Below are 27,018 nucleotides of genomic sequence, written 5' to 3'. Positions count from 1 at the left end.
AATAATTCATTCTAAAATACTACTGGAAGCATGAACACGCTGTTGTAGTGCAAAGACAGTTTAGGAGTGTGTATACATCTTTTTTGGGACACCCTGTATATATATATATATATATATATATATATATATATATATATATATATCCTATGTTTTCCGCTTTGATGATCGAGTTTCATATGAATAATATGCACTGACTTAAAAATTCTTGCCAGCGACATCTAGTCTTTCCTTGGCGTGGTAAACAATTGTAATGAACATCTACCAATGATTATTCACAGGACTGTTTGCATTCTGACCACGTTTCTAATAGACTTAGAAGTTATCAGTCACGCATACACGCATACACATCAACGATTGTTATATTACTATCACATATGATAATAACGGAAAATCTACTGCTTCCTGTCATTTAGCGTGATTGATTGATGAGAATATTATAGGCTGGCGGACGATGATCATATTGATGAAGCACACTAACTTTGACGTCGTGCTGTTCATTCATTAAATTGTTAATTGCGGTCATCACCGAATATTGTTTGTTTGTAGATAAACGGATACATTGCTTTACTGATAGAATGAATTTTCCCACGATACAACTATCATTCATTCATTATTTTGTCCCAAAGGAGTAATTCGTAAAGTAACGATTTGTGGGTTAATGTTAAATTTTCGTCGGCTGCCATCGGTTTTATCATAGATGCCGGAAACACAACGTAAAGTGCAAACGAACTTTGTCAATGAATGAAAAAAAAACATTTCCAAACCAGATTTTCGCAGAAATGAGAGAAGATATTTGCTGTTTATACATATACAGGCACAAGAGAAAATCGCAGTTCTAAATATAGGAATACTCTTTGATATACTTACGTATCGAGCAAAAATAAGTAAAAATTCGGAAACGTCAAAGTTCAATAGATTTGATCTTTGCGGTCTCTAGCAAACGTTGTTACATAACGAGGGTTGTATTTGAATGAAAAGGTCTTAGATGAAATTAACGATAGCATATATGTTCCATCTCTTTGGCTGACGAGATTTTAATGCGAAAACCTTAGCTGGGTAGTGTCCCTAATGGGGGATTGCACTACACACAGGCTGGCAAGGTTTAGTGCGACGAGCTATCCATCTCTCTATATTTTTCTCTTTTTCACGCATACGAAAATAACTTGTCTCTTTTACTGTTTTGCTTATATTTAAATCAATCTTATTAAAATAGAGTGCTTTTATATCCGCAGATGATCAATAAGATTTGTTCCACGAAGACATGAATGTATAAGATTTTGTACACCAATTCGTATGTCAAGATTTAGCAGAGGAAGTCAAAAGAGTTTTCTCTTCCTCTTAGATTTACTACCTCTGCCACCCACTAAACCGTGGAATCTTTTCTGTAACTAAAATAGCTTCGGAATTATCTAGTTTGGCACAATGCCATTCGGTATAAAACTTTTGTCCATTCATAAGTAGTTGAATATTAGTCTACTATTATTCTAATAGTTCGTTAACAAGCGCCAAAATTGTTCATGGAATTAGTTGAAAGTTAATATAACTTTCAACAAAATGAACTGTTTTTCTATGTACAGTTTTGAACGATAAAATTATAGCCCTAGAAAAGAAGACATGATTCCATTTCCGTTTGATGAAAGCTGCTTTGCCTTTTTGTTGCAGGCCATCTACTAGTTAGCCTGTTATGTTCAAAGACGGATAGCAGCCTTCTGTCATATCTGAAAATGACACAATGTTCAATAAGCGAGATCGGAGATGCGCCGCTGTACAACTCATGGTATCTACCGATCCAAGTTATGACGACAAGACCATTGCCAACACTATCAAAATGCATTGCTGGATTGCAACAAATAACAGGGACGTGCCCATGGCTATGAACAACAAAGTTTCCGGCCACGGCTATGGTCTTTGGTGTGGAGTGTGGTTATACCCTGATGCAATCAAGTGCACGTTGGCAGACCCTGGATGTGGCAGCAGAACTCGGCACCTGCCCACAATTCCAAAGAGACACAGGCTTAGCTTCAAAAGGATTGCTACGACTTTGTAACATTCTCTCCCTGGCCTTCTTCTTTCGCGAACTTAACCCGTTGAACTACTTTGTTTTGTTATACGTCGAGAATATCACCAACATGATCTCCCACAACACTAAAGCCAGCCTGATCGCCGCCATCCGCCGAGCTCTCGCCAGTGCTTGTAGAAAAAGGCATGCTCCCAGTTACAGGTCTATATCGAGGCGGTGATTGAGGCTGAATGCGGCTAGATTGAATAGATGCCAGCTCTACAACATAATGATGTTATCTGAATTGATTTTTTCAATAAAGGTTTTAAAATAAAGCGGTCGTGTTTTTTATTTCTTCAGGGCGACCATTTTATCGTCCAAGCCTGTACTGTTATTATAAAAAAATAGGCTTAACCAATTAAAACAACCCGACAATAAGCGAAATAATCTGTTCCCTTCAAATATGCTATCAGTTTAGAGTGGAGATAACTGCTTAATAACTAAACCGAACTCAGACAAACATGTGTATGTTTTTGCTTATATTGAGGTTTTCGCTATTATCTTTATTTCCTTTTTTCAATTTTCTTATTTAATTTTTTGTTGAGTATGAAACATGCTACTGTCCGCCAGATTCTCAACCACTGTTTGAGACAAAAATATGTTTTTAAGTTTCTTTCTCTGTTACTGATAGTGTTTGTATTTCTTTGCACTTGGTTCCCCGGGTATATATCTGCCAAGTAGTTTTTGGAACTTCTTTTTCATAAGTTCTGTTACTATTATAATTACTTTTCTATGATTTCGATTTGTTTTCCTGTCGTACATAAGACCTTAGTATTTTGTTATATTCTCCATCTCACCTCTGTTGAAACCAATATCATGAGTGACACTAACTTCAACTAAATTTGCCACTTTTTTCCTATTGTCCTATATCGCAATGCCAGATTAAACAACTCGTTTCATAAGTATGTGTAGGAATTACACGAATTACTTCCTTAGCTCTTATTGAAATAATTTCTAGGATTTAATGTGACTCTAACAATAAGTTCGTCATATTATTTGCCTATTTTCTAAACAATACAAAAACTGACCATCTTATATGTCTACCTAAGAAGGTGAAACGTGCTGATTGATTAAATTATTTTAAATTATAGAATGACGTTTATTTTGTCCAAATAGTATGTTCCCAGGAAATCTTAAAGTTTGCAGAATATTTGAATTCGAATGCAGAATAGTGCCGATTGATTTGTAGACATGGGTAGTTTATCGCATTGCAATTTCTGACCAGAAGATAATTGAACGTATTTTCAGATGCTGATTCTTTGAAAAGAATAGTTCATTTCTTTCCTAGAAAATTTAGAAATTTATGTTCTTCGAAAACCTTAAAACAAATACTCGAATTTCTATACATATAATTATATATGCTAAATACATGTTAATATTTTTCACATTAGAACGTGTAACTCTTCTAATACAACCAAAACTTATAATAAACAAGATAATTTCATGATTTCCTAATGTTTAAATCATAAGAATTAAAATGATATTTTGGTCGCTATATGCAGCTGATTTACTGTGAGGTGAAGAATATCGACATTGACAGTATCTTTTGAAATAAGTTCTCCCCTCAGTCTTCTGAATTTTTATTCCAATCTCTTACCATTACGTACCTATCGTATCAACTATTTCTTGACTGATTTCTTGCCTTATTAAACAAGTTCGATGCATAACACACAGTAAGTTTGAAGAATCAGTTGACGTGTTTAATAAAGATGTCGATTTGACATTTATTAGTCACAGAGGCCATCATCAAAGATTTTTCCTTAAGAAAAACTTGTGGTGTTCTCTGGAGTCTGAGTGACACCACATCTCTCCAGATTTCCACTACTTTCCACCTGTTTCGATAATTTTTGCAGATGAATCTGTGTTATCGCAACGGCAGCTTACCATTGATTTCTCGTTGGCAATGACCATTAGTCTTCACTGGAATTTGGGTGGCAATAAGCCTTCCAAGGTCACAGTTCTCTTTGCACTGATATAGTGAAGGTCTGGCTAGTACTTTCACTTCTCGGTCATTCTATCCCTCTTGACTCTCATCACTTATTTTGTGTGGCGTCAGTTTAATGATGGAACACACAAAGAGGGGGTAAGTCATAGGCGCAGGGTAGTAAACTTACAGTTATACAGTTTTAGTTTTCATTATTATTATTATTATTATTATTATTATTATTATTGTTATTGTTATTGTTATTGTTGTTGTTGTTGTTGTTGTTGTTCTTCTTCTTCTTCTTCTTCTTCTTCTACGCGTTACAGTATTTAACGTAGTTTGGAATTTTTAAAAACTGTATAAGAAAAGCAAATGCTATGACTACTTTAAAAGAAAATAAAACTACTGCTTAGAACCCAAATATTATAAACAGTGCATTTCACAGAGTGTATTCATCGCTGAAGAGGTTTCTCTGACGCATGAAATTCAAAGAATACAGAGTTCTAGACGTTGATTTTGCTTGGAACACATGAGTAGGTTTCGTCCCTAAAGAACGTTGTTCTGCATAATCATCTGGCATGGAATGTTTCTCTGAAATTGGCGACCTTAATTGATTGATTTTACGCAATAACAGATTTGCAATTATTTCAAAATCTATTTAATGCTTTTCTATTATTCTAGTTTTTATATCGTTCCAATTTACGATTATTCATTTAACGATATAACAAATTGCTGTGAATTTTCAATTAGTAAAAGTTATGAAAAAAATAATAATTCTTACAGAACTAAACATAAAAAAATCCAAATGTTGTATTAATGGTAATCAATAAGGTTTGAGTGGTTTTACAATTAGTTCACAATTTTTCAAGTCCAAAATCGTCTCGGGGATTAGGGTTAATGAGATGAAATTATTGTCTGCTGCAAAAAATAAAGAGAAATATGCGAGTATGGTCTAGTTGCATTACTTATGAGTGTAGTTGAGGATAGATATTTGCTGATAAATTATTCCAAAACAACTATATTTTAATATATAGAGAAGCAGTTTCTTTGTGGTGTGTTTTACGTAGATGAAACTTTTTTATACCTGGTATTAAGCACACGGAGAAAGAAAATATGGTATTGCTTTGTTGCGATAGAAACGTGTTATCACTATAAATATCTTATGAAGAGGTTGCTTTTGTCTTTATTTAGATTTCGGTAAAAAAAGAACAAAAAAAGCGACGTTGTGCATACGCATAATACAAAATTAATAAACATATAAAAAATAGTGCATTTTATAAAAGGTAAATGAAACTGTTCATTATCTTCTGCTTTCTATTGTGTCTTTTTCTTACATATAATCGCTACTTTCACCATATTCATATGACAATCGCATCTTTAAATTCCAGTTTCTGTTAACAGTATGAATAAATATTTCAAGATATTAAAAACCTGTAGAATTATTACCTATTACTAAAATGATTGGATTCGACATTACACAACCAAAAAAGTGTTTATATGATAGATTTAATATAGACGTTCCGCTTCTTTATAAATGGTCCAAAGTATTTTCATGATTTACTGTTGAAATCCTAACTTGATTTCTACTATAAGGTGAATAATATGAATAAGACTTTATGCGTTTGATGTCGAAATGAAATTTATATAAATTAACAAACGCTTCCGTCTTTTTTATAGAAGTTTTATATGAGTAATGAAGACTTTGAAACATTTATTCCGTAAATCTAGTAATTATTATTCTTGTGTTCAGACATTTTTTAGATAAATGATTCATATTTCGTATTATTTCTTGAACAACTTTGCTCATGTTAAGCGTTATTTTCACAGCGTTTCTCCCGACGTAATTTCCAAACTTTTTCAGGTGTATCTTGACTTGAGAATTTTAAATACAGGCTTCCGTATGAAATTCCGTGTTAATTCCCGAGTTCGACGAGAATATTCCAGAATCTGACAAAGTACACTTAAAGAAGTTCATATCGACCATAAAGTTGTGAGATTAACACTCAAGATTAGATCAGTGACCCGAAAGGTCCAAATATTACGAACCATTCCTTCAATATAATGAATTTATTGCATTTATAAAGATATTTTGCTTGTTCAATGCTAAACCTTCGTTTTTTTCTTATTTTCAACAAACTTTTAGCAGAAATAATTCCGTGGTTAATCATGCTACCCTTTAATTTGATTTATTAAGATGAGGTTTGGTTATTCATATTATTCGAACTCTTCGGACTTATATTTTCATCTTTCACAACGTTTCGGTCGATGTAACCTCCGATCATCTTCAGATGCATCTTGTCAAACTAGGCAAAAATACAACTGAAAATTGCTTAGGATCTCTATTAAGTCATGGCTGATGGAACAAGAGCATGCTACCCCCGTGAAGTAAATAAAAGTTTCTGTTCGAATTCTGTCCAAATTCCCGAGTTCGTCAGAAACATTCCCGTGTTCGACAAGACACACTTAAAGAAGGTCTGAGGTTACATCGACCGAAACGTTGTGGAAATCATACTCAAGATGAGAACAGTAGTTGGATTAATTCAAATAACCTGAATAACCTTTTTTATGATTTCATTCAAATGAAAAGTTTTCAAATATAAATGATGTTTTCCAAATGAAAAGTTTTCAAATATAAATGAAATGACCTCATGATTTCGGATACCTTGTGTTCACAATTTGATTATTTACATTATGGCAAAATACAAACAATCAAACCATAGTTTCGCACATTGATTTTTAACATTGTAATGTAAATCTCAATATTGATGTCTGTAATTTTTCGAAATGCTTTTTAATATTTACATAATCACATTACATTTGAATTCTGAAGGTTTTTTAAGATTTTATTTTCTGGCGCCAAAGTCAGCTTGATGTAATGTTATACACTAATTTTATAAGCTATCACATGGTAGATACATGCAGATGCTTAACATACCCGTGACTGTTAGGAGTCAGTCTCACTACAATTATTAATTCTACGTTGATTTAATTCGACAACACATTAAAGATTACATATCTGATAAGATATGCTTCTTGTACTACAGAAATAAGTATCTACTTGTATATTATTTTATCATCACTCCTAGGCAGGGTCCAAAAAAGAGTAGCCAACCTAATAGGTCATGTACTGTCATCTAAGCTTAAGCCTCTGTCCCATCGACGAAATCTAGCATCCTTCTGCCTGTTCTCCAAGTATTTTAATGGTGAATGCTCTGACGAACTGCAAGCACTTGTACCCACCTCGACATAAATACCCCTGACAAACCCGACAAGCATTAAAATCCCACCCCTTAACAGTTGATATCCCTGGATTTCTGGACTTTGGAATTCCCTTCCAAGTTCCTGCTTCCCCAATTGTACTGACATGCAGAAGTTCAAGTGTAACGTGAACCGATATCTTGCTGCCCAACCCCCCATATAGCACCCCTGTAGCGTATGCCCCTGATAGTATCGCCCTAGGTCAAAGTGGAAATATGACGTGTTTGAGGTGAAATTGTAATTAAAAAAATTTTTAAATATTAAAATAGAATAAATTGACAGTTGCCATTTTATATCATTTACATGTATTTCAGTTTTGTATAAGAATTCTATGCTCATTAGTTGCAATGAGAGAGTCACTCTTTATCCAATTGCTCACATATACATACCAACTTATTGAGTAAACTCTAGGGAGGCAGAAATGTAGTATCTGTTCTTCAGATGCCGCATTTAAATTTCTTGTCCTCTCTCAGTGAAGGAGTAATTCTTCCCGATTGAGACCATTTTTATTCTTGTTTCTTTCCTTCACGTTAAAAAAACTACCCTGGTGTCTAACTCTGTCTCGTGGGGAGGCATTCTAAATAGGAACTCTAGGTAAGAGAGAAAGAGGGAAATAGATAGGAGATAGGACAAATTCTGGTAATTTGTTCACATAATTAGCAGTTAAAATTAAAAGGATCCAAATAAATTTTTCAAACATAACAAACGTAACAGTCACACATAAGAAAGAAACATTATAGTATGTTTTACTTGTTGTTATAAAATTAAGATAATATATGTTTTTAGAGCATTTAGATAATATATATATTGGTATAGAATTTAGAAAATATATATGTTGTTATAGAATTTAGATAATATATATGTTGTTATAGAATTTGGATAATATATGTTGTATTAGAATTTAGAAAATATATATGTTGGCATAGAATTTGGATAATATATATGTTGTTACAGCATTTACATAATATATATGTTGTAATAGAATTTAGATAATATATATGTTGTTATAGAATTAAGATAATATATATGTTGTTATAGAATTTAGAAAATATTTATGTTGTTAGAGCATTTAGATAATATATATGTTGTTATAGAATTTAGATAATATATATGTTGGTATAGAATTTGGATAATATATATGTTGGTATAGAATTTGGATAATATATGTTGTTATAGAATTTAGATAATATATATGTTGTTATAGAATTAAGATAATATATATGTTGTTATAGAATTTAGATTATATATATATTGTTATAGAATTTAGAAAATATATATGCTGTTATAGAATTTAGATAAAATATATGTTGTTATAGAATTTAGATAAAATATAAGTTGTTATAGAATTTAGAAAATATATATATATATTATAGAATTCAGATAATATATATGGTTTTATAGAATTTAGATAATATATATGCTGTTATAGAATTTAGATAACATATATGCTGTTATAGAATTTAGATAATATATATGCTATTATAGAATTTAGATAATATATATGTTATTATAGAATTTAGATAATATATATATATTGTTATAGAATTTAGATAATATATATGTTGTTAGAGCATTTAGATTATATATATGTTGTTATAGAATTTAGATAATATATATGTTGGTATAGAATTTAGATAATATATATGTTGGTATAGAATTTGGATAATATATGTTGTTATAGAATTTAGATAATATATATGTTGTTATATAATTTAGATAATATATACGCTGTTATAGAATTTAGATACTATATATGTTATTATAGAATTTAGATAAACTATATGTTGTTATAGAATTTAGATAATATATATATTGTTATAGAATTTAGAAAATATATATGTTGTTATAGAATATAGATAATATATATGCTGTTATAGAATTTTGATAATATATATGTGGTTATAGAATTTAGATAATATATATATTGTTATAGAATTTAGAAAATATATATTCTGCTATAGAATTTAGATAAAATATATGTTGTTATAGAATTTAGATAATATATATGCTGTTATAGAATTTAGATAATATATATGTTGTTATAGAATTAAGAAAATATATATACTGTTATAGAATTTAGAAAATATATATGCTGTTATAGAATTTAGATAAAATATATGCGGTTTAGAATTTAGATAATATATATATAGTTATAGAATTTAGATAAACTATATGTTGTTATAGAATTTTGATAATATATATATTGTTATAGAATTTTGATAATATATATATATTGTTATAGAATTTAGATACTATATATATTGTTATAGAATTTAGAAAAAGTACATGCTGTTATAGAATTTAGATAATATATACGCTGTTATAGTATTTAGATAATATATATGCTGTTATAGAATTAAGATAATATATATGTTATTATAGAATTTAGATTATATATATACATTATTATAGAATTTAGATAATATATATTGTTATAGAATTTAGGTAATATATATGCTGTTATAGAATTTAGATAATATATATAATATTATAGAATTTAGATAATATATATATTGTTACAGAATTTAGATAATATATATATATAATTATAGAATTTTAAGAATATATATGCTGTTATAGAATTTAGATAATATATATTCTGTTATAGAATTTAGATAATATATATGTTGTTATTGAATTTAGATAATATATATGCTATTATAGAATTTAGATAATATATATGTTATTATAGAATTTAGATAATATATATATTGTTATAGAATTTAGATAATATACATATTGTCATAGAATTTAGAAAATATATATGTTGTTAAAGCATTTAGATTATATATATGTTGTTATAGAATTTAGATAATATATATGTTGGTATAGAATTTAGATAATATATATGTTGGTATAGAATTTGGATAATATATATGTTGGTATAGAATTTGGATAATATATGTTGTTATAGAATTTAGATAATATATATGTTTTTATAGAATTTAGCTAATGTATATGCTGTTATAGAATTTAGAAAATATATATGTTATTATAGAATTTAGATAATATATATGTTGTTATAGAATTTTGAAAATATATATATTGTTATAGAATTTAGAAAATATATATGCTGTTATATAATTTAGATAATATATATATTGTTATAGAATTTAGATAATATATATATTGTTATAGAATTTAGATAATATATATATTGTTATAGAATTTAGATAATATATATATTGTTATAGAATTTAGAAAATATATATTTTGTTATAGAATTTAGATAATATATATGCTGTTATAGAATTTAGATAATATATATGTTGTTATAGAATTTAGATGATATATATATATATATATATTGTTATATAATTTAGATTATATATATGTCGTTATATAATTTAGAAAATATATATGTTGTAATAGAATTTAGATAATATATATATATTGTTATAGAATTTAGATAATATATATGCTGTTATAGAATTTAGATAATATATATGTTTTAATATAATTTAGATAATATATATGTTGTAATAGAATTTAGATAATATATATGTTGTAATAGAATTTAGATAATATATATGTTGTTATAGAATTTAGATAATATATATGTTGTTATAGAATTTAGATAATATATATGTTGTTATATAATTTAGATAATATATATGTTGTTATAGAATTTAGATAATATATATGTTGTTATAGAATTTAGAAAATATATAAGCTATTATATAATTTAGATAAAATATATGTTGTTATAGAATTTAGATAATATATATGTTGTTATAGAATTGAGATAATATATATGTTGTTATATTATATAAAAAGGAAGTGGCAATGAAACGAATGTTGATTACATACAGCACCTGAAACTGACAGCTCACATTTATCCAGAGCAGCCTCGCCCGTAAGACGTGTTCTACGTCACATACAACCCAGAGCCGTCGTGTGACGGGGGGAGACGAGTGGTATTTCTTGCGATCCTGGCGGTGGCCAGAATGGTGATATGAAGTTCAAGAGCGCCAGAAAAACGCGGGGTTGAATCTTTTGCATATCAGGATCTGGACCCCTTTTTCAAGCCCTAGCTGAAGTTAAAGATCAGATGTGATTAGAAAAGATTATACTCAAAGGCCTTTGGCAGAATGTGGATAAAAACAGTGAAGCTGTGCGTACGTAGAGCTGCCAAGTTAGGGGTTGTATCCCCCGCCTAGCATTGGCGTACACGGTACCACATCCTGCCGGACTATAGCCCCTTAAAACAAGCGTTTGGACTAGGTACTTAGCTATCTGAGTGAATGGCTCATACATCCCCGATAGGAAACCGCTAAGGTACATCCTGATTCATTCTTTTTCGGCTCAAGCCACTCCAATATGCAATCTTGGAGAAACTTCACCTACTCCCCTAACCCCAGTTTCTTTCAAATAGAATGTCAACCCATATAAAGAGCGTCTTGCTTGTTTTCGGCCAACACCAAGCCGGAAAACAGTGGGCGTCTACCACCTAGAGAAGGCTGGGAGGGTCTTACTAAGATTTTGATTATATTTCTGTACTTCCCCACCCCCATTCAAACCAATGAAATAAAATTAAATAAAGGAATGTTTATAGAATTTTATGTTTACAAATTTATTTTATTGCTTATGAAAATAAAATAAATAAGTAAATAAATAACAAAAAAACGAGAAGAAACACACACACGCGCGATATGATTTGTGAATCTTAGGAAGGATTACCCTCGGTTTGCTTGCGGTATTGTGGAGAATGAGAAACAGTGGACATCTACCATTAGCTAGGATTAAGCATAGACTAGCAAAGGTACAAAAACGAGGATGACCATAGACATCCCCTCCCCAATTTTTGAGTGGCCTTGTACCTATTTTTTTGTTTATTTCTGTTTTTGCTGTGAACCTTCTGAGTGAATAAAAAATATATAATCCAAAGTATAGTATCCGTTTGGATGCTGCACTTCAGTTAATTTGTCCTTTGTCAATGGAGGGGAAACTCTTTATACTGAAACAATTATTATTTGTGAACCTTACCAGATTGCCCCTTTCGCCCTTCTTTTGGGAGCAAATTTTTTACCCACATTAAAAACGGCTTAGTGTCACATTTTGCTTTCGCGAGAAAACAAATGAGTACTAATAATTTAAAAATAAAAACGGTTGTCTTTTTCCTTTTCTTGGCCGCCGGGTCAAGATCAAAGTCTAGTATCTGTTCTGATGCTGCAATAAACTTTTTTGGTCTCGGTTAATGGAGGAGAAATCTTTCATGATCGATACCATTTTTATTATTGTTATTAACCAGAGTGCTCCCCATATAAAAAACGACCTTGTGTCAAATTCTAGCATCGTTGGGAGGCAAGTAAAAATAAATGAATAAATAAATAGTAAAGAAAAGGTTGCCTTTTTTCTTTCTTGGCTTTAGAGCCAAGATCAAAGTATAGTATCTGTCAGATGCTGCATTTCATTTTTTGGTCTTAGTTAATAGAAGAGAAATCTTTCATGACTGATATTTTTTTGTTTCAAATCTGCCCCTATTTGGGGAGCTGGTTCTCTCCACATTAAAAAAACAACCTTGTGTCTAACTCTGCGCTCCTGGAGAGACAAAAATGGTCTAATTTGTCCTTGATAGATGAAAAGAAACTCTCTATACTGAGACAATTATTATTTTTGGCTAATGCCAGAATGCCTATTTTATCCTTCTTTTGGGGAGCTGGTTTTCCCTCACATTAAAAACGACCTTGAGTCACATGTGCTTTTGTGGGGAAGCAACCAATAGGAAAACAAATTCACATATATATATATATATATATATATATATATATATATATATATATATATATATATATATATATATATATGCAGAAAAAAGGACTTTATATATATTTATCATAATTAATGCCGCTACTATTTCCATATATCTTTTAGCGTAGTCATATGGTTTGCTTTACCGAGTTCTGATAATAAATCTTCATCCGGAATAAGTTTGACTGTAAATATATAAACTCTATCAGATGTCAAAACTCATGCAAATAAATACACGTTGGTCTTTATTATAAAGCAAGCTAATGTCTTTATTATTTTTACTGTTTATCTCTTACTTTTATTTTCTTTGATATCATTGTATTTATTCCATTTTCTTCAATACCGTCATTATTATTATTATTATTATTATTATTATTATTATTATTATTATTATTATTATTACAATAACAATAATAAAAAATGTAGCAATTGATGTTGTTATCATCATTATTATTAACTCATTGTCTGAAAATTGTATCCCTCTTCTCAGATATTTTCATTTTTTTTCTCTATTGTAGGTAAGTCGTTTGTCTCGGAAACATTCAGGTTTTATTCTTCGCGTGAATCACTTGTTCCAGTTGTGCTGACGAGTCGTGATTTATGTGAGTTGTTACTTCATTGACTACTAAGATCCTGACGCTTTTAGTAATCATAAATTTCTATAACTTTTTTTATTTTATTGTTTACAATAAAAACTATCATGTCTTATAACGTATTCTATTAAATAATTAATTCACGTAAAAATGTAAATCCAGTGGATGTTCATCTGGACTCACGGTTTGGCTGCTATGGTTTCAACATTCATTGTATTTAAATGGTACAAAGTTGAGCAAGGAAAAGATGAGACCAATTTTTGATAAAGACTTTTTTTCTATATTTCATTTTCCTATTGGGTTAAACGCCAGGCAATGGGAAAACACTACTTGAAGAATAGCCGCAACAAGCGTGTTAGCTATCCCTGATATTTGGAGATTATCATTATCTGCAGGAAAAATTGGAAACTGATGCTATTTATATTCATAATAAGCATATCTAACTACAAGTTATATGTATAAAATGAGAATGTAAAACGAAAAGCGGAAACATCAGATGAACAGAGTGACGCTAGATGAACGTTGACAGCTTTGGATATTTCTTTGAATGTGTAGGCGAGAGGTGCCTCGTTCTGTATGCATTTATCATTTCTTGTCTATGACGATTTGGATATAAAATTTAAATTAAAGCTATGTTGTGGATTAGTTGGAGGATTCGAACTAATATTGCTTTTTTCTTTTCTTTTTTTTTTTTTTTTTGCAGCATTTTTATCCATGTAATATCCGAGCTTCTTCATATACGTTTTTTCGTACTTGGAATTGTTTATCATAAACACGAGAACCTATACAGGTGTTTCCCGTCTCGTCAGTCAGTAACGTCAGATACTGTTTATTTTATTCTATTTCATTTTAGCCTATTTTTTTTACTGATACGTCAACACTTATGAAGTCCATAAAAACTAGTGCGACTAAAGAGATGATATATTGTAAGTTAAATAATGTTAGCTATTATGAGAATCTTTGAAATCTTCACATATCATTTACTTAAAACAATAGCTTACCTAGAAAAATAGCAATTATTACCTTTTAGTCAGAAACATAGTGCATGAAATATATAGACTAAGAAAATGGGAAACGAGAGCTAAAAAAGTGCTAATAGGAAAAATCCAATTCCACTTTCTAATCTCTTTATATCGCATGCAATAAGGATGAAACCTTTAACCACTAACGTAGTTTTCTTGAGAAATCATTGTACCGAGCTTTATTATCCATTCTGTTACGGTTCAATATGGAAATAATATAAATCAGTAATCTTTATCTAAACATTCCGAAACATAAAATCTATAATGATTTCAAATAAAACAAATATCAGTTGATTTATTCGGGAAGTTTAAATGTGAAAAACAATGGACAAAACAAAACTAGAACGAACGTCGAAGCAATCCACTACTTTACTCTTCTATTTTGGCCGTTAGTAACTATCAGATTAAATAGCGGATCATGCGTATTTGAAAGTAACTATTATTTTTGTAACTGGCTTTTTTTACATTTAAATGGTGATATCAAAGTTTATTTGCACAAACAGAATCAAGAGAAAATACCGAATAGCGGAACAAAAAAAAAAAAAAACAACGGTATGCATAAGAAATAATGATTTCGGCGTGTGTGTTCTCATATGCTCCGGCCTATTCTAGCTGTCTGATCTACGTCAACCGAACGTACCTAACTGGAATCAGATATCGTGAAACTATTTCTATTTTACATGGATTTGTTAAATTACAGCGTGAATTTGGACTGCCATCTTGAATATTTCTATTTTCTAGTTATAAATTTTTAATCATGCATTAGCACAATTCATCACGTATATTAGGTTTATTGAAAAAATATCGGGTACCTGTTGATAAAAGGTGCCATTTTTAAATTATTTGTATCGGTAGTCGTTTTGTATATTCAATTGTAGGCTTTATAGAAAGTCATTGCCCCCCCTTCGAGCCCCCCCCTCCGAAAACTGGTGTACGCTGTAATTATTTTAACCTTTTTAAAAGTTGAGTCTTATTTGATTGGATTCTGTTCTTGCAACCAGTGTAATGTGAACTCAGGAATATATTGTTGCAATTCATAGAATACAATGATCAAACGAGCTATTGACTGAGTAATTATAATATATTCTGATATGGAATCACAAGCCGGAAATATAATTAATAGTTCTGCATATGCTTTGCCGAAAAAGTATGTTTCATGCTAATTTCTGAACAGGAAACGTTTGAGTGGCACTTATTTATTGCACATAACGTTTCTCTTTTGACTAAATCGTAAAGTGCGCCTTTTCATTAGTTCCTGCCTTGAGGGTTTGAAATGGCCTTAATTATTTATAATAAAATCATTCTCATGTTCAGGCATGGAGGTAGAAGAATAAATAGGAAACAGACGAAATGGTTGAAGATTTATTTAAGCAAAGGCCCAAACATGGCATTTATTATGACTTAAACTAGATGAACCAGTCAAGATGAAGTGAATTTGATTTCTACTAAATTTAGTTGTATCGATTGTGAATTTCATTTACGATTACGTAAATGAAATTCACAATCTTTTTTGCCATACAACTAAATTTAGTAGAAATCAAATTCACTTCATTTTGACTGGTTCATCTAGTTTAAGTCATGAATGTCATACATATTTTTTTTATTAACATCTACTTTTATCCGGTGATAATTTAGTGATCGTCCCATGGAACTGGGATCATGAATACGCTTCAAACTCACCGGACCTTTATCTCCTCAAAATGTGTGATTATCTCCAAAATGATATTCGTCGAAACAACTCGAGCTAACAGAGGAATATATCAGAGTTATGCAAAGTTTTACACGTCTTATCCAAATGTGTTAATCTTTAAACATAAACAAAAAAAGCAGGGACTATGTGCAGGTTATGCATTGATTGACGTTTGATTTCTACCAAGTAATGTTACATTACAGAATGGACCGTGCACTTTTTTAATGATTTGACGGACACAATTTTTGTCACTCTGTATTTAACCCATCTAGATTTGTGAAGATCATAAAATGATACGCAATGGCATATTTTCATAGTAAGATTTCTTTATTCTAATTTTATTAGCTACTTTTGTATCAATCTCGCTCATATTTTATCTATTAAGAGTAAATCGAACGCTCTTATCCTTAGAAGATGTATAAAATATATACAGACATATTGACTTTTGAACGAGTTATTTTATAAAAATCTAAGCAGCATTAACCTGTTTTACTTTCGAATGGATGCACCGAATTGAAAAATTCTTTTTTTTCCCTGAAAGGTGTGAGTCGCTAGATTGTCCTCATCTATATATGGTTCGTAATGAACAACGCCGAGTAACTCAAAAGGCCCTAAATAAGGGGTTTGGGCCCGTTTCGTAAACTTGTCGAAAAAGTTATCTGCCCATGTCAACGGAATTTAGTACTGTCTGTATACAGTCGCGGCAAAATCTTTCGGCATGCGAACAGAACTTGTGGCGCAATGCATACCGCGTCTGACTACGGAGAAGAAGATTCCAAATTCGAATCCTGGCAACTCCGTAATAATTTTAACCATCATTTTATCTAACGTTTACTCATTATCCTTGCTCTTAGTTAAGGTAGTTTTGTTTAGTGATTTTGTTTTGTGCATATGGAAATTTCCCATACTCCGAGTTCACAGGGTAAACGTTGATGGTAAAACGATGTTGAGTGTACTTGATGTTGAGTATATTCGATTTTGTGTTTGACTCGGTGTTGTGTGTGCCGACGCGACGCAGCCACTAGTTATAAATAAATCTTTCAGACTTTTGCTGACAATTAAGAATAATTATTTTTTCTATACGATTTAATACAATACTCTTTATACCGGTATATTCATAAGATACTTGTATATTTGCAATCCGGATATTGTTCAAATCTTTTCTTCAAGACGAAATTTAAACAGAAGGGAACTTGATTAGAAGCCAATTTGCGCATCCAAATTTTGTGTCATTTCTTTATAAAAGTTGGAACTGTACATAACAGATGATTAGAAATTTATTGAAATAAATAAGCACTCAACATTTTAATATTAGAGTGCTACTCAAAAACCGTAAAATAATATTACGAAACGAAAATAAATAATGAGCATTTGTGTTGTCATATAAAAAGAGAGTGTATAAGACGGGAGAAAATGAGGGAAAGTAGATTTGCATAAGAAATTCAAGACAGTAAGAGAGGAAGAGAGAAAAGGGGAAGAAAGTACGGACGTACAACTATAGAGAATAAAAAGAAAAAGCGATTAAACAATTAGAAAGAGAATATGTATAGCAATGTAGTAGAGTGGAACCTGGATATACGAGACCCGAATATAAGAAAAACGGATATAAGAGAGATTTTCTCTGATCCTAAATTAGAGCCGGTGTTAATGTACAGTGTAACCCGGATATAAGAACTCCAGATATAAGTGTAATCCTGATATAAGAGAGATGTAGGGACCAAGGAAGAAGTCTATTGTATCCGGGTTACTCTTTATAGTAGACGTCTTACTTAATTGGAACAAATTGTCTTGTTTTTAAATTATATTGCGTAAATATATAATTCCCACTCGAAATTAACGTTAACAATTTTACTGATGTGTTCCAGAAAGTGACATAACGAGCGGGAAAAGAAAGTCGGAAAGTGAGACGTTGTAGAAAAGTGAGGAACTCTCTTGGGTGTGTTTTCCGGATATTCTAGTCCTACGCGGAATTGAAAAATATATAAAATAATATTTTGCACTGTGAAAATAAGAGAGAATAAATAACGAAACACTAAACCCCAACACGTACATGCGTTGTAATTGTAATGACGAGATACAACTATTACGATATTGCTCCAATAAAAGAAGGAGATATAGACTAACTCTATGGAAATAACAATTCTTGCTAAAATATACCACTATTATTGCTACAATATACCGCCATGATTACTACAGCTGCTACGGCGTGTTTTCAATACACATCTGTTTACGCGTACTTACTATGTTTGGGAAGAGAGGAGGCTAAAGAATTAATCCAATTATTAAACAATAGAGAAAGAAAGATAGAAAGAGAAAAGCAAAGATAATCTTAAAGAAAGAGATAGACAGAAAAGAAAGATAGATTGAATAATAAAAAAAAAAAGTTAGAATTCAGAGGGATATCATCGAAAGATAAGGGTTGAAGATAGACATAAGAAAAGATAACGGGAATAGATTGATCAATAAAAAAGAAAGAAGCATGAAGTCTATGAGAAGAGAGCTAAGCGTATGTGGAGGACGGGGAGAAGATAGACCAACAAATTTAAAATGTACTTGCAAGAATAATGATAATAACAAAATCAGACAGGGAAGAAAGGGTAGGGCATGAATAGACCAAGAAAGAAATAATAACGTAACTACATAGAGAAAGGAAGAGTAAATATAAAGGAAAGGCGAAAATGAGAACTCAATTGCAAACAGACTATGAGAGTTGCCCAAGTAATTATTAATCAAAAGCGAGCTTAATCACCAATTCCAAAATGGCTGCTGTGGTTTGAACTCCTGATTATCTTCACGGTGAATTTCGACTTGCTTTGATGTTAGAGATTTGGAAAAGTTTCCAGTCTTTAATAACATCCAGAAATTACTGCTAAACTTTAATGAAAACTTAATTTCCTTGCAAAATTCATTCTTTTCCAGAAAATATAATTTATCTCTTAATTGCAGAAATGAAATCACACAATCAATTCTTAGATGCAATTATTTTAGTTTGCATTAACATACGCATGCACACGCACATACACATACATGCACGTATATATATATATATATACATATATATATGTGTGTGTGTGTGTGTGTGTGTGTGTGTATGTGCGTGTGTGTAATAAAAACAAAAGATCGTCAATAGTTTCCTTTGTACTGTATTTTAATACTCTATATACGAACTATTTATTAACCTTCGAGCCCATACAAAACAAATATACATGCATATATATATATATATATATATATATATATATATATATAGTAAGTTATAAAATATATATGGCAATGAAGCTACACAGAATATTCCACGTTTCATCCACGCTAGGATTAGCGAGGAGTTGTAGTCTCGCGTTTTTATATACGCACATTCTATTGAGTTTTTAGTTAGCCAATCAGCTTTCTAGTTTCCACTGCACCCTTCCTAATCCACCAATCAGGAGGCATTTACAGGACAAAATCCCAGTTTACCTCCGGTTCACCCTTTCCGTTGTGTGTGCTATTTTAGCGGGGAGCCGTGATATTTAGCGTTCTGACCTATTTTAAACGTAAAATGTGTTTTTATGTTAGTTTATATATATATATATATATATATATATATATATGATAATTTATGTATATGTATGTTTTATTTACTTATTTTCTATTATTATTGCTAATTTTTTAGTTATTTTGTATCGCTATCCTAGAGTAAATTTTATTTAGCGTTCTGACCTATTTTAAACGTCAAATGTGTTTTTTATGTTACTTTATATATATATATATATATATATATATATATATATATATATATCGCTATCCTAGAGTAAAGTTTATTTCGCTCCTACAGTTTAATAGATTTTGGGGTTCTTTAAAATAAAGGATAGCAAATTTTTCGTCGGCTTTCTTTGAGTTTCCAGTATTTGTTTGCTAGAGTTATTTTCATTCAGTGTTTTTTTTTAACGTACTTTTGTTGTCATAATATTTAAAAAAAAACACCGAATGAAAACATATCTAGCAAACAAATACTTGGAACTCAAAGAAAGCGGACTTTCGCCGGTAGTCGAATGGAAAATAGTAAGAGAATCAAACACATGTAGAGACCTAGACGATCCATGTAGATTATACTTTCACGAAAAATTTGCTTAAAGAACCCCAAGAATGGTCAGTGCTCTTTTCTTTCTCCTTGAATCTACTTGGCTATTAAGTCTCACTTCTTTTTGGTGAGAGGGAATGATGTGGTAATGGGGGATGGGGTGGTGTTAGAAAACTCCAAGATATGCGGCGTCAATGTTTTTGGTTCCATGTAGCGCTTCATATTTTGCCTCAGCAACAGTTTATCTGGCCTGCGGTTGTTGCTCATGTGTATCGGTTTCCAGATTAAAGGGGTTTCCTTAATATTTCATCTGTTGTCATTATTGATGTTCGTTATATTTTTCCAGTTATTCCTCTGGTTACAATTTCTCCCATTCTTTTTTCAAATTTTTTTCGGGATTGTTCCTAGTGCTCCTACTATTATAGGTATTATTTTGATTTTCTCCATCTTCCATATCCCTTTCAGTTCTCTGGCTAGCCCTGTGTATTTGCTCCGTTTCTTCTTTTCTTTGATATTCACCCTTTGGTCAGTTGGAACACCAAAGTCTACGATTTGACAGAATTTTTCTTTCTTGTTAATCACTATGACATCCGGTTTTCTTGCTTAGATGGGTTTATCAGTTTGTATGTCCATGTACTATAGGATTTTGTGATTCTCGTTTTCAAGTACTGTTGCCGGCTTATGTTTGTATCATTTGTCTGCGTGTTCGAGATACAGTTGTTTGCATAATTCCCTGTGTACTGCTCTTCCCACTTAGTCATGTCTGTTCTTGTATTCCTTTTGGGCCGGTTTGCTGCATTTACTTATTATACGGTTTATCGTCTCTTCTCGTGGTTCAGAGCCTGCATTCGCTGTTTTCTTATGTTTTCTCGATCTTTGCTTTGATGTGGTTAGTTTTTATCAAGTTATCATGTGCTGCAGATATTAGAGATTCAGTTTCTATTTTTACGTGTCCTTTTCTCATCCATGTTCAAGTATTTTCGTTATTTTCATCTTTTGTCATCCCCATGAATCTTCCATGTAGTTGTTTTTCTTTTCCCGTCTTATTCTTTATCTCTCTGTATTTTGTTTTGTCGATTTTTTAAGTGTCTCTTGCTGCCATGTTTGTCCATTCAGTGTTTTGCGTTTTGTGTTTTTCTGATTCTTTTTTGTGTCATACATACAGTCTTTTATACAAACTAGTTCTCTCCCGACTTCTTTCCTTTTCACATTGAATCGGTCAACATGGCTCTTTGGGTATAGTGCACTGCGCATGGTCATGAATTTTTTGGTCTAATCGAGTTGTCTCGATTCCTTTTTGGTCCACCCTATGAAGAGTCCTGAGCATCTTATTAGTGATACTGCACATATATAGGGTGTCCACAAAGTTCTACATTATGTAACCAGACTTTGTGGAAGCATCCTGTAGATTATGTAGCCAGACTTTGTGGGCACCCTGTATATATATATATATATATATATATATATATATATATATATATATATATATATACATTCACCCACATGTGTGTGTATATATATATATATATATATATATATATATATATATATATATATACATATACAGGTTGCCCACAAAGTCTGGCTACATAATCTACAGGATGCTTCCACAAAGTCTGGCTACATAATGTAGGCAGACTTTGTGGACACCCTATATTTATACCTTTTATTAGGTTTCTGCTATGCAGTTTTGTTTCTAGAATTTTCTTTTTCTACTGATGTATTCCTTTCCGATTTTCTCTTTTATTTCTGTTGTTTGGATGATGTCTGCTTCCAAGACTCCCAAGTATTTATAGGCGTCTTGGTTCTCTAGGGCCCTCATCTCCGTTTGGTTTGGTTTGGTTTGGTAGTTCCATGCCTTCTGTAGTCTATAGTTTTCCCTTTCTTATAACTTTTCCATAGAAAAACCATTTATATATCCTAGCTGAAGATCCTTGTAGCGTTTACTTGTGTCTCTAGTGTAGTTTCAGTCCTTGCCAAAGTTTCAGGTCGTCTATGTACATTAGGTAGTTCATTTTTTCCTCTCTATCAGAGAACTTGTATTCAGTTGTGCACTTTCTCAGTATATTGTTCAGAGGCATGATGACTAAAATGAACAGAAATGGTGATAGTAAATCTCAATTCCAGTCCCCATGTTCTCATTACATTTTCTATCACGTTGATAACCTGCTTAGTATTTTATACATTTTAAGCATTCTATTATTCATGTTTGCGGGATCCTGTCGTACGCCTTTTTTGTAGTCGGTCCATGCCATCGCTAAATTATTTCTCCTTCTTTTTACCTCTTTTAGAATATTTTGATCTATGTACAATAGATCGTGTGTTCCTCTTTTTCCTGTCTGGCACCTTTTCTGTTTCTTAGGGAGAAGTCCACCATTATTCAGAGAGTGGTAGATTTGTTCCATCAGTTGTGCTGTAGTTATTTTCCACACAGTGAGTAAGCATGTGATAGGCCCATAGTTGCTGAGTGGTTTCCTTCTTTGTGTCCTTCTGTATCAGTATAGTTCTGTCTTTTGTCATACAAGCGGGCACGTTAGGTTTCTATATATATCTTCTCATGTTTTGGGCTACTTTCATGTAGTGTTGTGAATTATTTGAACCAGTATGCATGTATCCCGTGTGTCCTGATTCTCTCCAGTTTTCCAGTTTTCCTATGGTTTGCTTTATGGTTTCCTTGCTGATTACATCCACTGCCCCTTCTTTGATTTGTTGTAGCTCTTTTTTCATGTCTTTCAGCCATTCGGCATTTCTTTTGTGTTCCTGCCATCTTTCCCATATCTTACTCCAATAGGTGTCCATAATAACATTCCATTACGAGTTTATTCTCTTTCGCTGTCCATTTCTTCTTTCGGGTTTTTCTTTTTTTGTTGTTTATTATTTTGGCTGCGCTTTCTTTTTTATGGTATCATTTTGAAACGAGAGATTATGCTTTACTATTCGTCGTCCGTGTTATCTGTGTTTCTGAAATTTGAAAGTTGCCCAATAATCGCAGGATGACGCGGGGCCCTCCATGCTAGCCATCGAGGGAGCACTTGCTAATCATGACATCCAGATCTGTCCTCTGGGTCCCACGGTCTGTGTTATTTGTATTAGACATTTTTCGTATGATGTTGTTTTTGGCCACACCAGGCCCAGAATTGTTTCACCTGTAGTTCTGACTCAGAGATAGTGTATAACTTTAATGTATATGGGAGGTATCGTACACTATCACCCATACATAACGGGACATAAAAAGATAGCACTCACACACAGAAAAAAAGTAAGTAGTGTAAATATAAGTCGAAATAAGTACGTTGTGGCAATGAATTTGCAGATAGGTTTCATTATTATTATTATTATTATTGTTATTATTATTATTATTATTATTATTGGACTTGTTTTTATTTTTGTGGTTATAATAAATACATTATATCTGTTACACCGTCGAATAAGTCATGAAATCCATTAATCGTATTAATGTTATACATAAACAACAAATAAATGTTTTATTAAGTATTAAAAAAACACAAAACTAACGGTAAAAGAAAAAAACAACTAATTATTTTAATAAAATATATAAATCTTATTTTTGTCGTTCACGTTATTATTGTAATGGTTATTGATATGTTTCATTTATTCCTTTTGCTTAATTGTCACTCTGCGCTTGTATTTTGAGTCAGTTCACAACATCCTTGCCATTTTCTAATTAATCTGAATTCCTCCAAGGATTTCGCAGACTGCGAATTAATTCACACAGGATTTCAGAACGATACGCTCCAATTACTTAAGGTGAAAATATCACATTCAATATTTCGTGTTTTTTTGTTTTTTTTTTCTTAAAATTATTTGATAAACAAACCCGACATCCGTTTGCGAATCTTCTTGGAAATGATGGAGCGACCCTACATCAACTATTGAGCAATATTTTTCCTTTTGCTGTAACATAATATACTCTTTCTATGCATTCGTGATTCTAATTTTACGGATTTTTTTAATGTTATATAGCGTAATTCCTCCTAAAACCATCCACAAATCTCATTTATAAAAGTCATTATGTCTCTCTCTGTCTCTACTTTGTTTTTTCAAACTATATCTTCGAGATAGAAGCACGAAAACAACGTTAGGCGCCTTAAACGATTACATAGGTGTGGCGCTTTTTATGGGTCTTTATGGGATTAAAATAGCTGTTAAGGGATAAAAAAAAACAGATCCCAAAATTGAAAGAAATCAACATTTACCGAGCGTTTGTCGACTAAACCTGTACATATACGCGTGCGCAAATCGTTGTTTTGTACACTCAGCTTAGTTTATTTGACTGACGATAGTCCAGTGGTAACGTCACTAGCTTTACTCCTATCATTTTGCTTTCGGTTTTGACCAAATTTCCGATGTCGAAATCATTCCTTTATTCCCCTCTCTTTATTTTATCAAACAAAATAATCTACTGCTGATAGCAATATAAAAAATATGAAATATTTATTGATGTTTAACTACCAGTAAAGCTACAAACTCTATAGATCATTCCCACAACTTTAGAGTAAATATTAAGAAATTTATAAAGAATTTTAATCGGAACCGGTAAATGTTGTATCGGAATCGGAAAAATATGTAAATTGTCTCATCATTATATATATATATATATATATATATATATATATATATATATATATATATATATATATATATATACTAGCAAAAGTATCCATCTTTGACTGGGTTCAAAAGCAGCCTACAGAAAATGGGCTCTGATTTATGAAAATATGATAGGTTATGAACAGTAAGGGTTGTAAAGAGATAGCTTCGAATTTGAATTTGGCGGTATCAAAACAAAAGTAAAATATGATGAAAGAAAAAATAAAATAGATAAACCCCCATAATTTATTATACCATACCTATTCACACTGAAACACTTATCATAATATTCTGTGAATCTATATTAAAAAACCTTGTTAAACTTTGTGACATATTTTCGTTCTATGGAGGTCAGGCGCGAACGAACACCCCATAATTTTATTATACCATCTGTCTTCAAACTGAAACATAATTATCAAAGTATACTTACGCAGATAGATATGAAAAGTCTTTATTAAAGTGTGTGCCTATTTCCATTCTATGTAGGCCAGGCGCCAACGCAGACCCCACAATTTTATTATGCCATCCCTATTTAAGTTAACACATACTTATCAAAGTATCCTTATGTACATCTATATCAAAAACACTTGTAAACATTTTTTTTTAATTTTTAAACTTTTTATTTCCATACTTTGTGGACCAGGCGCGAACGCAGACCCCACACTTTTAATGAATCATACTTATGCCAGAACAAACATACCCATTCCTGTGTCTCGATACATCTTCTATCATTATATGTGATCAGTTTTCGATAGTAGTCAACCATATAGGAGCCTATTCGTGACCAGACACACAGACAGACGTTCAGCTTTATATATATATATATATATATATATATATATATATATAACTACTTAATTTACTCACATAAAATTAATATACGAAAGTATAGATTTATGCGTAAACTGTAAGTATTTACTTCAAAAGTGCTCAATACGTACGTAGAGCTAGTAAGTAATTTATAAAATATATATGGTCATTAAGCTACACTGAATATTCCGCGTTTCATCCACTCTAGGACTCTTCAGGCTTAGGCGCATAAGCCTGAAGAGTCGTAGAATGGATGAAACGCGGAATATTTAGTGTAGCCTAATCGCCATATATATTTTATAAATTACTATATATAATGCTCCATATCTCCGGTTGAGCATATTAGGAAGTGATAGACAAATTACCATTAGCGTATAAGTAATACTCTTTGTGCAAACAAATTGAGCTTAGGTATTCGGACAATGTCAAAACATTGTTAATTCACTTCCCGTATAGCAGCACCCGATTAGCGCAATGGTTAGAAGTTCCGACTGTCATATATGCGGTCGGGTTTCGATCTTGGCTTGATGTAGGTGCTTTTCTAGCCGCACTGATGAGCTGTTAAACAACGAAACAGTACTGTACGTGGATGACTATATATATGCAACTGGCTTACTGAAAACTTTCATTGAGCTGTGTAGCGACGTATAGATGCTTATGTAAAACAAATAAAAGGATATATAAATATACTTATATATATATATATGTATATATATATATACACATGTAAAAAATATTATGTAAATTTTTCTAGACTATATACATATATGCATGTATCGTTTAATAGATTATGTTTTGACCATTCGTCTCCATTACATTGATTTATACTTAATAACGCAATGCACATATGTATTATTCCTTTCAATGAGATTTCGTAGTCGTATGTCAAACAGCATAACATCTTTTACGAGAAACACACAGACTGATAGTCGCATCTTTCGTATTACTTAAAATATTACCATTATAAATGTTGTATATTTCAGATATTATTGTAATCTTCTGAGCAATATGTATTAATGCAAATAGCTAAACTATTTCAGACCAATAGACGCTACAAGACAAATTGCATAAAAACAGCAAACACTAAACATATCGTCTGGCTGCGTGATTATTGTAAATGCAGTGGCGAGCGTTGTCCAAACGTGAATGTTTAGTATCAATAAGATCCACTTTTAAGAACCACGCAGCCAGACGACACCATGGCACACAAGAAAAGAAAAAACCGAAAAAAATATATATT

Source organism: Euprymna scolopes, chromosome 3, assembly GCF_053919585.1.
Source record: "Euprymna scolopes isolate OS-2025 chromosome 3, ASM5391958v1, whole genome shotgun sequence".
Lineage (NCBI taxonomy): Eukaryota > Metazoa > Mollusca > Cephalopoda > Sepiida > Sepiolidae > Euprymna > Euprymna scolopes.
This window is presented reverse-complemented; position numbering follows the sequence as displayed.